General features: G+C 43.3%; 1 protein-coding gene across 5 annotated transcripts in view; it reads left to right on the top strand.

The window, feature by feature from the left end:
- Window positions 1-12,131, top strand: part of Sox5 (SRY-box transcription factor 5) — a 943,592-nt gene that overhangs the window by 148,297 nt on the left and 783,164 nt on the right. For all 5 annotated transcript variants that reach the window (XM_029534576.1, XM_029534569.1, XM_029534568.1 and 2 more), the window contains exon 2: window positions 3,806-3,885. The gene's annotated coding sequence lies outside the window, so the exon portion shown is untranslated. The remainder of the gene's footprint in view (window positions 1-3,805; window positions 3,886-12,131) is intronic.

Raw genomic sequence — 12,131 nt, 5'->3', positions numbered from 1 at the left:
CTCCATCTCCATCTCCATCTCCATCTCCATCTCCATCTCCATCTCCATCTCCATCTCCATCTCCATCTCCATCTCCATCTCCATCTCCATCTCCATCTCTATCTCTATCGCTATCTACGGTAGCACCCCCCTGGACATGGTGATATACCATTTGCAAGTTTCTTGTGTTAAAAACATCCAGGAACATGGCTGTCCCGTCTAGTTCCAGCGCTGGAGAGGACCGCTGCACAGTTTCACCTCGACTCAAGTGCTTTGGTTAGGTAGCCTGCTGCTGCAGAGTCCCGGTTACTTCTGCACTCAGGGACTCTCTACTAGAAATACTCCTCCTGGACTTTCTGGTTGTTTGGTTTTTTTTGTACATGTGTCTCTCTCTGTAAGATGACAGCAAGCGTGGGGCTCTGTCTGTCTGTGATGCTACGTGGTGCTCTGTTATAGCACACTGGTCCGCAGCACAGGGCATCTGCACACACATCCAACCATTTGTAGATAGCAGCTCAAGGAACCCGCGTTAGCTTGTGAGCCATGTTTTCCCAAGGAGTAAACAGTATATGTGTGTGACTGGGATCTCCGCTGTTGAATGCTGACTTTTCCCCCCAGTGTGAATCAAGTATTTGTTCATATTTAGACAGCATCAAGGTGGAGGTAATTTAGACATTTAATCAGATATAAAGCTATGCTAAAAACAGGAAGAGCTCATTATGGATTCACAGATCTGTGTATGTGTGTGCTCAGGGATGAAAATAATACTGGGATATATTTCAGAGGAAAGAAATGAGTGAAAATAAGAAAAAAAAATCTAATGGATTTGAGCCCAAGTAAATGAAACTCTATTATTTAATTATAGTACCCGACTGTGAATATAAATGGAAGATGAGCAAGATTTTTTCCCTCTGGTTTGGATTGTAGATTTCATGACTAAATGGGAATGTCTGTCATTCAGAGCAACACGCTAGAGGCCTGGATCTTCATAGAGTGAATCAGGGGACAGAGAAAATATTTTGGGAATTGAGGTCGATGTCTTTTGCACACACTCAAGGGTTTGATACCACGAATGAGTAAAATTCTTACATTGGAAGAAGGGTCACGTCCATCCAATTTCCAACTCTGTGGTTGCCTATAGAGGTGGGAAGGCATCTCACCTGTGTAGAGGCAGTTGATTTACAATTTCATTTTTAGAGCCTGTGTGTTCTCCTATCTGGAGTATCGATCAGGCCATTTATTTGCTATCTATTGCTACGTTTGGCAAGTGGGTAGATTTTCCATCCTGGTTTCCTGGTTCTGTTCCAATGCAGATGACAGGGGGTGCTCCATCTGCCACGTTCTTATTTTGCCTCCCTTAAGGAAATGAAGTGTAACTGAATGCCAAGCCGACTGTTAGCTCACTGGAGATAAAAGTTAATATTTCCCCCTCTCAGTGTAGCTCAGTGTCCCTAGACCCTGGTTGTAGCTCAGCCCTGCAGCCGACTCATCGTTGACCTTGGAAAGTGAACTTTATGTGTCTGCAGCTGACTGTTGATAAGGGTACACACTCAGTAACCTGGGTAACTGTTGTGCCTGCTTATATGCCTAGCAGACTGAGGGTCATTGATAGTTCATGGCATGGTGATTTTTGTCTACAGTCTCAAAGACTTTTCAAGGCTTATACTCTTAGTCTTTTTAAAAGCTATCTACTCCAAAGTGTTAGAAACCAAATGACCAATACCTAGGTGTTTTGAATCAGAATTCTTATCCATCATCTCTGTTATCTATCTTGTGTGTGTATATATGTGCTTTTGTACTCAATGGTAGAAAGCATGATAATGTTGCATATAAGTACAGTTATTTGGACATTTAAATTCTTTTGTTTTGTTTTGTTTTGTTGTTCGTTTTCTGTTTTTTTGTTTTTGTTTTTGTTTTTGTTTTTGTTTTTGAGACAGGGTTTCTCTGTGCAGCCCTGGCTGTCCTGAAACTCACTCTGTAGATCAGGCTGGCCTCGAACTCAGAAATCCGCCTGCCTCTGCCTCCCAAATGCTGGGATTAAAGGCATGTGCCACCATTGCCTGACGGACATTTAAATTCTTAATTTACTGGTTTTACCAGTTTTCAGAATTATTCTGTAGTGCATACCTCATTGATTCATACCATACTTCATCTAAACTGATAAGCTGGAGAGATTAGCTTAGCATGATGCTATATATCTATAATGGCATATGCCTAGAGAAACCACTAAGAAAGAAATGACTGGTAAAATACCCACCACAATTTAAAAGCATCTAAATGAAGTCAAAACTGAAAAATAAGAATCAAAGGCAAGAAGAAAACAGAAGTGAGAAATATATGGGAAATCCCAGAAAAAAAAAAGAGACTTAAAGCCATAACACAGCAATAAACACATTAAATGTAAATGGCCTAAACACAACAATTAAAAGATATATTTTCAGAGCACAAAACAGAATCAAAATGAACCTATTTATGAGAACCTGTTCATTTGTGTGTGGTAGTCCAGATCTGTAGTCCCAATGTCTAGTGAGACTGAAACAAGAGGATTTCTATGGCTTTAAGGCCCATTTCAGGCTACATAGGGACTGCTAGATCAGCCAGGGGTATGTTCTAAAACCTTGTCTAAAGAACAAACAAAAACAACAGAAGAAACAAACTGTTGAGTCAAATAATGTGTGCAAGTTGAAAATGAATGAATAAAAATCTGTATCATGCAAACATTCATGGAAGAATGAGAGCTGTTCTATGGACACAAAAGCAGTAATTTTGAAAGCAAATTAAACCACCAGCTTAAAGGATACTGTATATTTTAGTGTTTTCTCATCCTATGTTGGCAGTCCTGGATGCCTGTGGGCTGAGCAAATGAGCTGCAAGATAAATGGGAAAATGAGAAAACTGGAAAGAAAATGGCCAAGTCCACAATGATAATGGAAGATGGCAAGGGCTTCATTGCCCACCACCTCTCTTCTGACCTGTTTTGTGTGGCCACAGAGGCCTCCATTTTTCTGATGGACATGCTTGCCAGCTTCCACCACAGGACCTTGGCTCCTGCAGTCCCTGGTCCAGAGAGCAGCTCTCTCTGCCTCCGCCTTTCACTTCAGGCAAGCCTCTGTTCAGAGGTCATCTCACTAAAGGAGTCTGCCAGCTTTCTACAGGAGTTGGGCTCCTGTCAACACCTGTCCCTTTACTTAGTCCCCTTCTTTCGTCTCATCATAAACAGATGTGGAAGTTCTAAATAGTGCTTTGGATACATATTCAATGATATCTTCTCCTTGCTGTGCCCCGATCTCCCAAAGACTCAATTAAGAAGGGGTGCAGCCCCTCCTACCTGAGGCACTACAGCAGGATTGTGAGGTAGCTGGTCATATTGCATTAGCTCTCCAGAATCACAGAGTAGACAGGAAGGCGATCTGGGCTAGGTCTGGGCTATAAAACCTCAAGGTCCATTTCCACTGTCCTACTTTCTCCAGAAAGCTTCCACCTCCTAATGTTTCCTTCACTTAACAGGGCCTCGCCAACTGGGGACCAAGTGTGTAAACACGTAAGCAGATAGGAACTTCAAAGTTCCCCAGAAGTCTTTTTTTTTTTTTTTTATCCTGTATACTTTTATTTGGAGGATTGTTTTTGAAAATGAACTTAGAAACATAATTCACTCAATTCTGTTTTCTTTTCTACTGTGTTCTCTGTGTAGGTGGGTTTTCAGTGTGGTGCTCTGTCAGGTGCAGTTGATTGCCTTTCAACAGTATTTCTCCAAACTAAGTTTTTATAGCAATGGCAGTCTTTGTAGACCACGAATCTAAGTGATTTGACTCTAATTCTCTTCCAGACATTCCAAGCTGTTGTGGTGCCAAGATCTACTTCTGCCAGACCCTTAGAAGTATTGGACAAGCCTTCCACATGTGGCAGGTATGTGGCTTTCACGTATCCATGGAGATCTTCCATTTAGCTATATAAGCAGAGTTATGAGGGCGCATCTAAGCTCTTAGTGGGATTGTTTGGACTTAAGCTCTTAAGTCTGGAATCTCCAGCACCATGGCTGTGAGTTCCACTAGTAATGTCCACTTTCCTATCCCTTGTTGAAAATGTGTGGACCATTTCTCAGTGGTATCTTTATCCACCCTCTTTCTGTTGTTGTTGTTGTTGTTGTTGTTGTTGTTGTTGTCGTCGTCGTCGTTGTCGTCGTCGTCGTCCTCCTCCTCCTCCTCCTCCTTCTCCCTTTTTTTAAGAGGGTTTAAGAGGAACTCTGAAGACCCTCATGCATGCTAGGATGATAGACAGGTGTCAATCACCGAGTTTTATCCCCAGCCACACACCTTGATCTCCCTTCAGGAGACTTCTGCTCACCTCTTATACTTTTCAAATATATCCTGGGCCTATCTGTTAGCCAAACTGACAGAACAAACCCTGGAGAGAGAGGAGTCCATAAAACTCTCTGACCTTTGCAGTGTCACCCTGAAACATGGTGCCTGTTCCATGGACTTTGTATACTATGACACAGTGTGAATATACTGTCTATCCTTCTATTTCTAAGATCTCAACTCAACCCCCAGTGGGTTCTCTCTCTCTCCTTCTTCCTTTCCGTATGGCCGTTTTACTACGTAACATAATTTGAATAAGCCCTACTTGTGTATTGTCTTGTTAGGCTCATTAGTACAGTGATAATAATGCCATGATGAAAATAACTGGTTGAGAAAAGAGTTTATTAGGCTTACACTTCCACATCATAGTTCATCATTAAAGGAGGTCAGGACAGGAACTTAGACGGGGCAGGAACCTGGAGGCAGGAGCTGATGCAGAGGCCGTGGAGTGGTACTGCTTAGTGGCTTCCTCCCCATGGCTTGCTCACCTTGGTTTCTTACAGAACCCAGTACTACCAACCCAGGAATGGCACCACCCACAGTGGGTTGGCCCTTCCCCCATCGATCACTAATTAAGAAAATGCCCAACAGGCTTGCCTATGGCCACATCTTATGAAAGCATTTTCTTAATGGCTGTTCCCTCCGCTCCAATGACTTTAGGTTGTATCAAGTTGACATGAAACTAGCACAGAAATAAATCAATCACAATTTCTCTACTTTATCCTTGGGTCAAATTTAGGTCTTAATAAGACTGTAGACCTCAAAAGGATCATTTTTTTTAAATGAAAGAAAAAAGACGTTTCTGAATACTTATAATCTCTAGCCAGAAACTGTAAGCCCAACATAAGGCCATACCTACAGCTCCAAAGTTAACAGTGCACCATCTTTCCTGCCACACCTGGGTCTCATTTCAGCTGGATTCAGTTTTTGAGAGAACCTTCAGTTTTTATTTGTTTACCAGTCACTTGCCCATTGAGCCATTAGCTGCTGCAGCTGAAGTCTTAGGGGTTAGAACATGGAAATGAAGGCTGGGACAACAACTTGGAGAAATCTCTCATAAGAACCAGTTTTCTGTTTTGTCGGGTGTGCTTTGTGGTTCTGGTAGGCATTTAATGCTACTTTTGAGGGAACTTGTGTGTTTCCCCTACTGTATTTGTCTGGCTTCAGCTCTCTTTACTTGAGCATGGCTTCCCCTTCAGTGTCTACTCTTGCTCAGCTCCTGATTCTCATACAGTCAATTCTCCCTGGAGCTCAATAGGGTTTCATGAATGTGCCCACTGATTTTCTTGAGTCTAGCTTTCTTGCACAGATCTTATACGCCCTTGAAGCAAGCATTGTATTTCCTTGCTTGAGCGGGAAGGGGGACAAGCTTTTCTCAGATTCCAGACCTGTTCTTTTCCCGATCCTCTTGACTTCCACGGTTCTATCATGGTAACCCAGTCTCTATTCCACTGGGTCTCTTGAACTTTGGGGGATAGAATCTAGTGGGCTTTCTGGAAACTTCTCGACATAGACATTTCATAGTTGATTCTCCACAGGGCAGCAGGCTTATTCAACTTCCCATTGAATCTTGAAACCTCCCTGTTAAATTTGATTGCCATGTAACACCTTGTCAGTTTCTTTCAAAGTCTAGAATTTAAGCTGGTCCTTGGGGATTTCCTATCTGTTCAATGAGGGCAGCTTGGCTGAATCTTCTGGTGTAAGATCTGGTTATTTTTTTTACCCCAACTAAGAAGAGAAAAGGCAGGAGAAAGCTTGGGTGTGTATAAGCGAAGAACATTGTGATTGCAACTGTTCTACCTTCATGATACATCTTGATCCACCCAATCTCAACACTTGTCTTGACTACTTTGTCTTAAGTTAGTCCATCTATACAAAGATCTCTTCTAGGCCCACTTCTGTATATGGAAACCATTCTAGTTTCCCAGAGGACGCTGGGCTTTTGGCACCCAAAAATCTCATCATTGGTTCTTCCCCATGCCCATGCTTTCTGCTCTGTGGATATTTTCCCACTGATGGAAGTCCAGAGAGTAACAATTTAAATGATTGTCCTGGGGAAAGAAGGAAGACTTGTGAAATGAGCTGAATCTTCTCAATGCTCTGCTCCACGTGATAAAGAAATAAGCCCTTGCTCTCTGAGCTCTTCCCACATTCTCTACATCACTGTAACAGCACAGCACATTTTATACAAAGGGTTTACTGTTTGAGGAAGCCAGATACATTAGCTCGAGAGGGTACTCCTGGGAATATACCTTATATGAGTAGCCTTCAAACACTAGTTTATTGTCTCAGAGTTTTAGGGGACTGCAGTAAAGGAGCTTACAAGGTTGGGTCTTCCTGAAGGCTTTGAGGGAAGGTGCCATACCCACCATCTCTCCTTGGCACAAAGGGATAATGTTTCTCTGTGTCTCCTCACATTGTTCCATCCTATGTGTGTTCTGGGTTGGATAAGTACCCTCCAAAGAACCACATAGCAAAACCCCCCTACCTTGGGAGTGCTATTGGGATGCAGGTAGGGCAGGGAGTCAGGCCCTGTATCACATCTTTAGATCGTGGAGTTAGGGGTGCTTCCACAATGGACTGTGGTACCTCAACCAGTATTTATGCCTGTATTTACTTCCTGGCTTACAATGTGAGTACAATTTACTTCACTGAATTCAGCATGGGCACCAAACTGCTGGGGCCCAGTGACCCTGGACTAATGTCCAGAAACATATTCCAAAGTAACTCTGTTTTTTTTTTCTATGTCACGTATTTACCTCATGTACCTAGTTTCAGTGATAGAAAGTTAACACCACACATCTGTCACCATGTCTACATCACCATTTATTTATTTAGAGACAAGGTTTCTCTCTGTAGCCCTGTCTGTCCTGGAACTCGCTCTGCAGACCAGGTTCTCCTCAAACTCAGAAATCCTCCATCCTCTGCCTCCCGAGTGCCAGGTGACACATGTGTCACTATGCCCAACTCTATTGTATACTTTTTTCTGACTGCCCACATGAATGATCTCATTTAATGGATCACATTTAATGGGAGTAGGTCACATTCCAAGGTACAGTATATGGGGAGCGAACATCCCAGACCAAGAAGATGATAGGTAGATAGATAGATAGATAGATAGATAGATAGATAGATATGAACTGAACTGATAGATTGATATAGTTGTTTTCCCCCAGGCCCTAGTTCCATTCCTGGAACCCATGTGGGGAAGGAAAGAGGTGACTCCCACAAAATACCCTGTGACCTCCACATATGCATCATGACACAGGCGTGCCATCCCCATAAATAGCTAAGTGTAAAAAGAAAAAAAAAAAAAAACATTGAGGGGAGAAGGAGGAGGGTGGGAGGGGGAAGGGGAGAGCTTCAACCTGGAGAGCTAGGACTTGAGGCTGGATTACTTCAAGTGTCATTAATATCACACAGTCTTAAAGTCACAGTGCAGAGACGCTGAGCCACGTGTGTGTCACAGAAGCTCCTGTGCTTTCCACTGAACTGTCCTTCATCTCAGAAACCACACACAGGGATGTGAGTATCAGGGAGAGTGCCACTCTTTTTCAAACAGCCGTAGTCCACAGCCGTAGTCCACCTGGAAGGAGCTCTCACATAAGCATGAAATTGTGCCAACCCAACATACTACCCCTGAGTGACCCAAGATTTATAAGCCTCCAGAGCCTATGGTCCAAGCTGACATCACACCCCTGGCTGGAAAGCCAATTTCTACCTAAACTCACCAAACAGGTTGTGTGGCATTCCAGGGTGCCTTCAGCTATTAACATGGTGTGGTGTTCACAGGCACTCCTTAAGGCCTGGAGTTTGCATTCTGGGGGCCCTTGACCTGTATTCCTGCTTAACAGGGCTGTGTGTGTGGTCTCCTTCACAGGAGGCAGATCTAAACAGAGCATAATAAGACAACATGTTGAAAGCATACAGAAGAATAAGGATAAACTGTTTGCTTGAAGTCCCTTCAAGGGACTTACAGAATAATGGGGATAACTAACAGCCTTGCTGCAGAAGGGTGATCTGTGTCGAGCTTCACGGAGACATTATTTGAAACTGCCAGGTTGTTGTGAGCATTTCCCTCCTCTAACCCACTCTTATTGCCTCCTGGCGGGAGATGGGACTGACAGCAGCAACTTTAAAAGCAAGCGAGGTGCATCATGGCCTGACCGGAATCTGGTAATATTTGTCACTGTCATATTCCAGATGGTAATTTTTTAAATAATTTCTTTCAGTTAGATCTGATGTATATGCCGTCAGAAATGTCCGTGGTAAGATTTTTTTTTTCTTGCCAAAACTCTAATGGATGCTCACATACTATGAGATGCAGGTAGTGAGGTTTTTTTTTTTTTTTTTCTTTCTTTTTTTTTTTTTTTTTTAAAAAAAAAACACTTTCAGGGAAAGACATTAGGGAAACTTAGCTATTGGTGATTTCAGGTAGAGTAGACTGCTGGACATGGACATAAGCCTCGTGTAGGTGTGTGGGTTTTAAGAGTTTGAGTGGGAGACCTAATGGAAATTAGAGTCTGTTACAAAGGTATTATAAGTCAGATGTCTTATTATAAATCAGGTACCAAGCACACACGTGGTACACATACATACACGTAGGCAAAACCGTCATACACATGAAATAATTAAATAAATGAATATTTTAACAAGTCCCTTTAATGGAAGTGGGCATGGTGGAGAGAGCTTGGGGAGTAGAAGCAAGAGGACAGTGTTCAAGGTTCTCCTCAGCTGCTTAGCAAGTTCAAGACCAGCATGGTCTTAGTGAGACCCTAAAATCAAACTAAATAAGAACTTCCTAGCAAAAGTAACCAGAAATCACCTAAATTAGCAGGGTCCACTCCCCCCATTTTTCTTCCCGAGTATTGAATCTAAGCGGCCTTATCATGTATGTCAGGTGAGCGCTCCTCCACGGGCTTACAGTCTCAGCTCAGCATCATCATTTAGATGAACACTCATGAATGAGCTCACATAAGGCTGTGCTAGCTGAAAAATCCCCACTCCTAGAGCTATTGTGACCCTAGGGTGACAATCTGTGACTGAGCATACCGATGTCCCAGTTCACAAATTTGCAGATATGACAGCTTTGTGACAATGTAGTGTATATGACATTTGGCATAATAAACACTTTATTAACTAGTTTTTAAATTTTACTGTAATTTATTAGTATACTCTATTATTATTTTGTTGTTTATTATTATTATTATTATGAGACAGACTATCATATAGCTCAGTCTGGCTATGAGCATAGTCCAGGATGACCTTGAACTCCTGACTGCCTGTTTCCATTTCAGAGTACTAGGATTACAGGTGTGCCCCCTGCACCACATTACGCTGAACCGAAGACAGGATCCAGGCACTTTACCAACAGAGCTACATCCCAGTCCTGAGTGTACATCAAAACTGTATATGATAAAGGAGTTTACTGTGTCATGTGAGCTGAGGTGTCCCATTCATCCTATATTCACTGTACCCCCTCCTTTGAGAGAAATGTGCACATGCATGGAGGTCCATATTGGGTGTCTCCCTTTATTTTGTGACACAGGCCTTTCACTGAATCTGGAGCTCACTAATTGGCTGAGCCGACAGGCCAACACGCCGCGGTCCTGAAGCTGTGGTCCACTAGGCACATGTCCTACGTGGGTTCTGAGTATCCAGCACTCCAAGTCCTCTCACTTCTCACCAAGCCATTGTCTCCTGACCATGCCTGCATTTCTTGACCCCTACAAGGGCCATGCTTGACCTGATTGACCGAGGTCTGTGAAGGGGCATTGTTCCTTGTGCTTGAAGAATGGTTAGTTTCCTTGTGATGTGTTTCTCATTACACAGCTCCACAGACAAACACTGCATAAATAAGCTTACATCTCCTTTTTTCACAAAGTCATTCAACTGAGTGATGCTGAGTTCTCACCCAGTGAAGGCTCACGAGACTTGAAGTCTCCACCTCAAGACACTGTAATTTATCAGGGAAACATACGGCCAAAGGCCATTCATTACATGGCAAGCTACCACACTGGAGCAAGGGGCCCACGAGTAGCTATTAACCACATTGTTTGGTCTGAGGATACCTTGCAAGGTGAATATTAGGATAAAAATTGGGATAGAAACTTGACTAGAAAGCTGTTAGCCAGAAATGAAGAGAGGATCCATCTCATGGAGAGAGAAAAACATCTGCTAAGGTCTAGGAAGAGAGGAAATTACACGACAAGGGGCTGTGAGTAAAACAGAATGTCAGGTACAACAGAGAGCCCAACTGGAGGAGTAGGTGGGGGGGTGACATCGTGGGAGAACCTGTGCCAATTATCCCATTGGCGACGAAGATTTTCAAGTAGGGAAGGAAGATGTTTAGAACTTCACTTTATAAAAATTAATGTGCAGCAGCGTGATTGGATAAAGAGCTTAGAAGTTTCAAACTTTAGAACTGAGAGACTGTCACAGAGCCAGAGAGACCAAGCAGCTGACACCAGATGGCATAGGCAAGGCTTGACGAGCCTCACAAAATTTTGGTAAGCACCTGAACTATGCTCACGTGATTATTTCAAGGGAAATGGTGTAGGAACCAAATTATAAGAATTTTTTAAACACTTTTTCTTTGACAATTTCATAAGTGAATAGATTGTATTTTGATCAAAGTCACTTCTGGTTGACTTCTTTTGTCCCCTTCTGTTCCCTCTGGTCCCCTTCTTAACAAGTTCTGCTCCTGCCTGCCCATCATTACAAAGAAAAAGAGATGAATTTCTGGGTTTCATTTGGGTTGTTTGAGGGAACATGAGTGCCCCGTGCTCTTGTGACAGCAACACTGAGGGGAAATGGCTTCCTTCCCCTGGATGCGACATGGGGTACTCTACGCATGTTGTACCTGCAGTCCGGCATATGATTTTCTTTACCTCCAAATCGTGTCAGACTGCAAGGTTATAGATACAGCCCCAAAGTGACATTCCAGTAATGACAATGTCTTAAAATAGCTTTCCTGATGGTCACTTTTTTCCTGAGAAACCATCTTTCGGGGGAACAAAAGTCTTGCTTTTGCTTTTGGTCTTGGACGTTGTTGTTTATTGTCAGGGGGCCTCTGGACAGCATGCAGAAACTGATGGTGGATGAGAACCACTCAACTCATGGCTGGGAAGTGAAAGAGAGGAAGAAGGGATTTGGGTCCTACCATGCCCCAAGGGCATGCCACCAGTAACCTAGAGTCCACCTCCAAAGAACAATGTCACAGTGGGAACCAAGACAGACATTTGAAATGTAAACCAACAGTTGCTTTCTTAAAACACATTGGTGAGGAGTTTCCTTTCCATCAAACACCTTATCTGAATCCATTTGGGAATCTACCACATGCTACAGTGTTTATTAAAATGTGTGTATGCACATATGCATAAGTACATGCTCATCTTCCTGTACGATGTGTGTAGCTGGGGTGTGAGATAGCTCTGCAGTGGTAACAGGTTTTCGGATTTATCTAGAAAAGCCCCTAGGTTGAAGCGTTTTCTCTGTTGAGACGCAGAGTTGGCACGTGGGAGAGGATAGCAGATTGGGTGTGTGGTCAGTGTGTGCAAATGATCTCTTCCTAATGTACAATCTCACTGTCTGTTCCTGGTGGGTTCCCCACTGGCTACATAGGCAAGAATGGTCTCCTGCCTCTGCCTTCAATGCTGGGTGCCGTGCACACGCCCCTACACAGGCCATACTCCTGGGTGCCCATGATGCTCCTTTCCCAATGCTGGGTGCCGTGCACACGCCCCTACACAGGCCATACTCCTGTGCGCCCATGATGCTCCTTTCCCAATGCTG

The sequence above is a fragment of the Mus pahari genome, chromosome 2, assembly GCF_900095145.1.
Source record: "Mus pahari chromosome 2, PAHARI_EIJ_v1.1, whole genome shotgun sequence".
NCBI lineage: Eukaryota > Metazoa > Chordata > Mammalia > Rodentia > Muridae > Mus > Mus pahari.
This window is presented reverse-complemented; position numbering and strand designations above follow the sequence as displayed.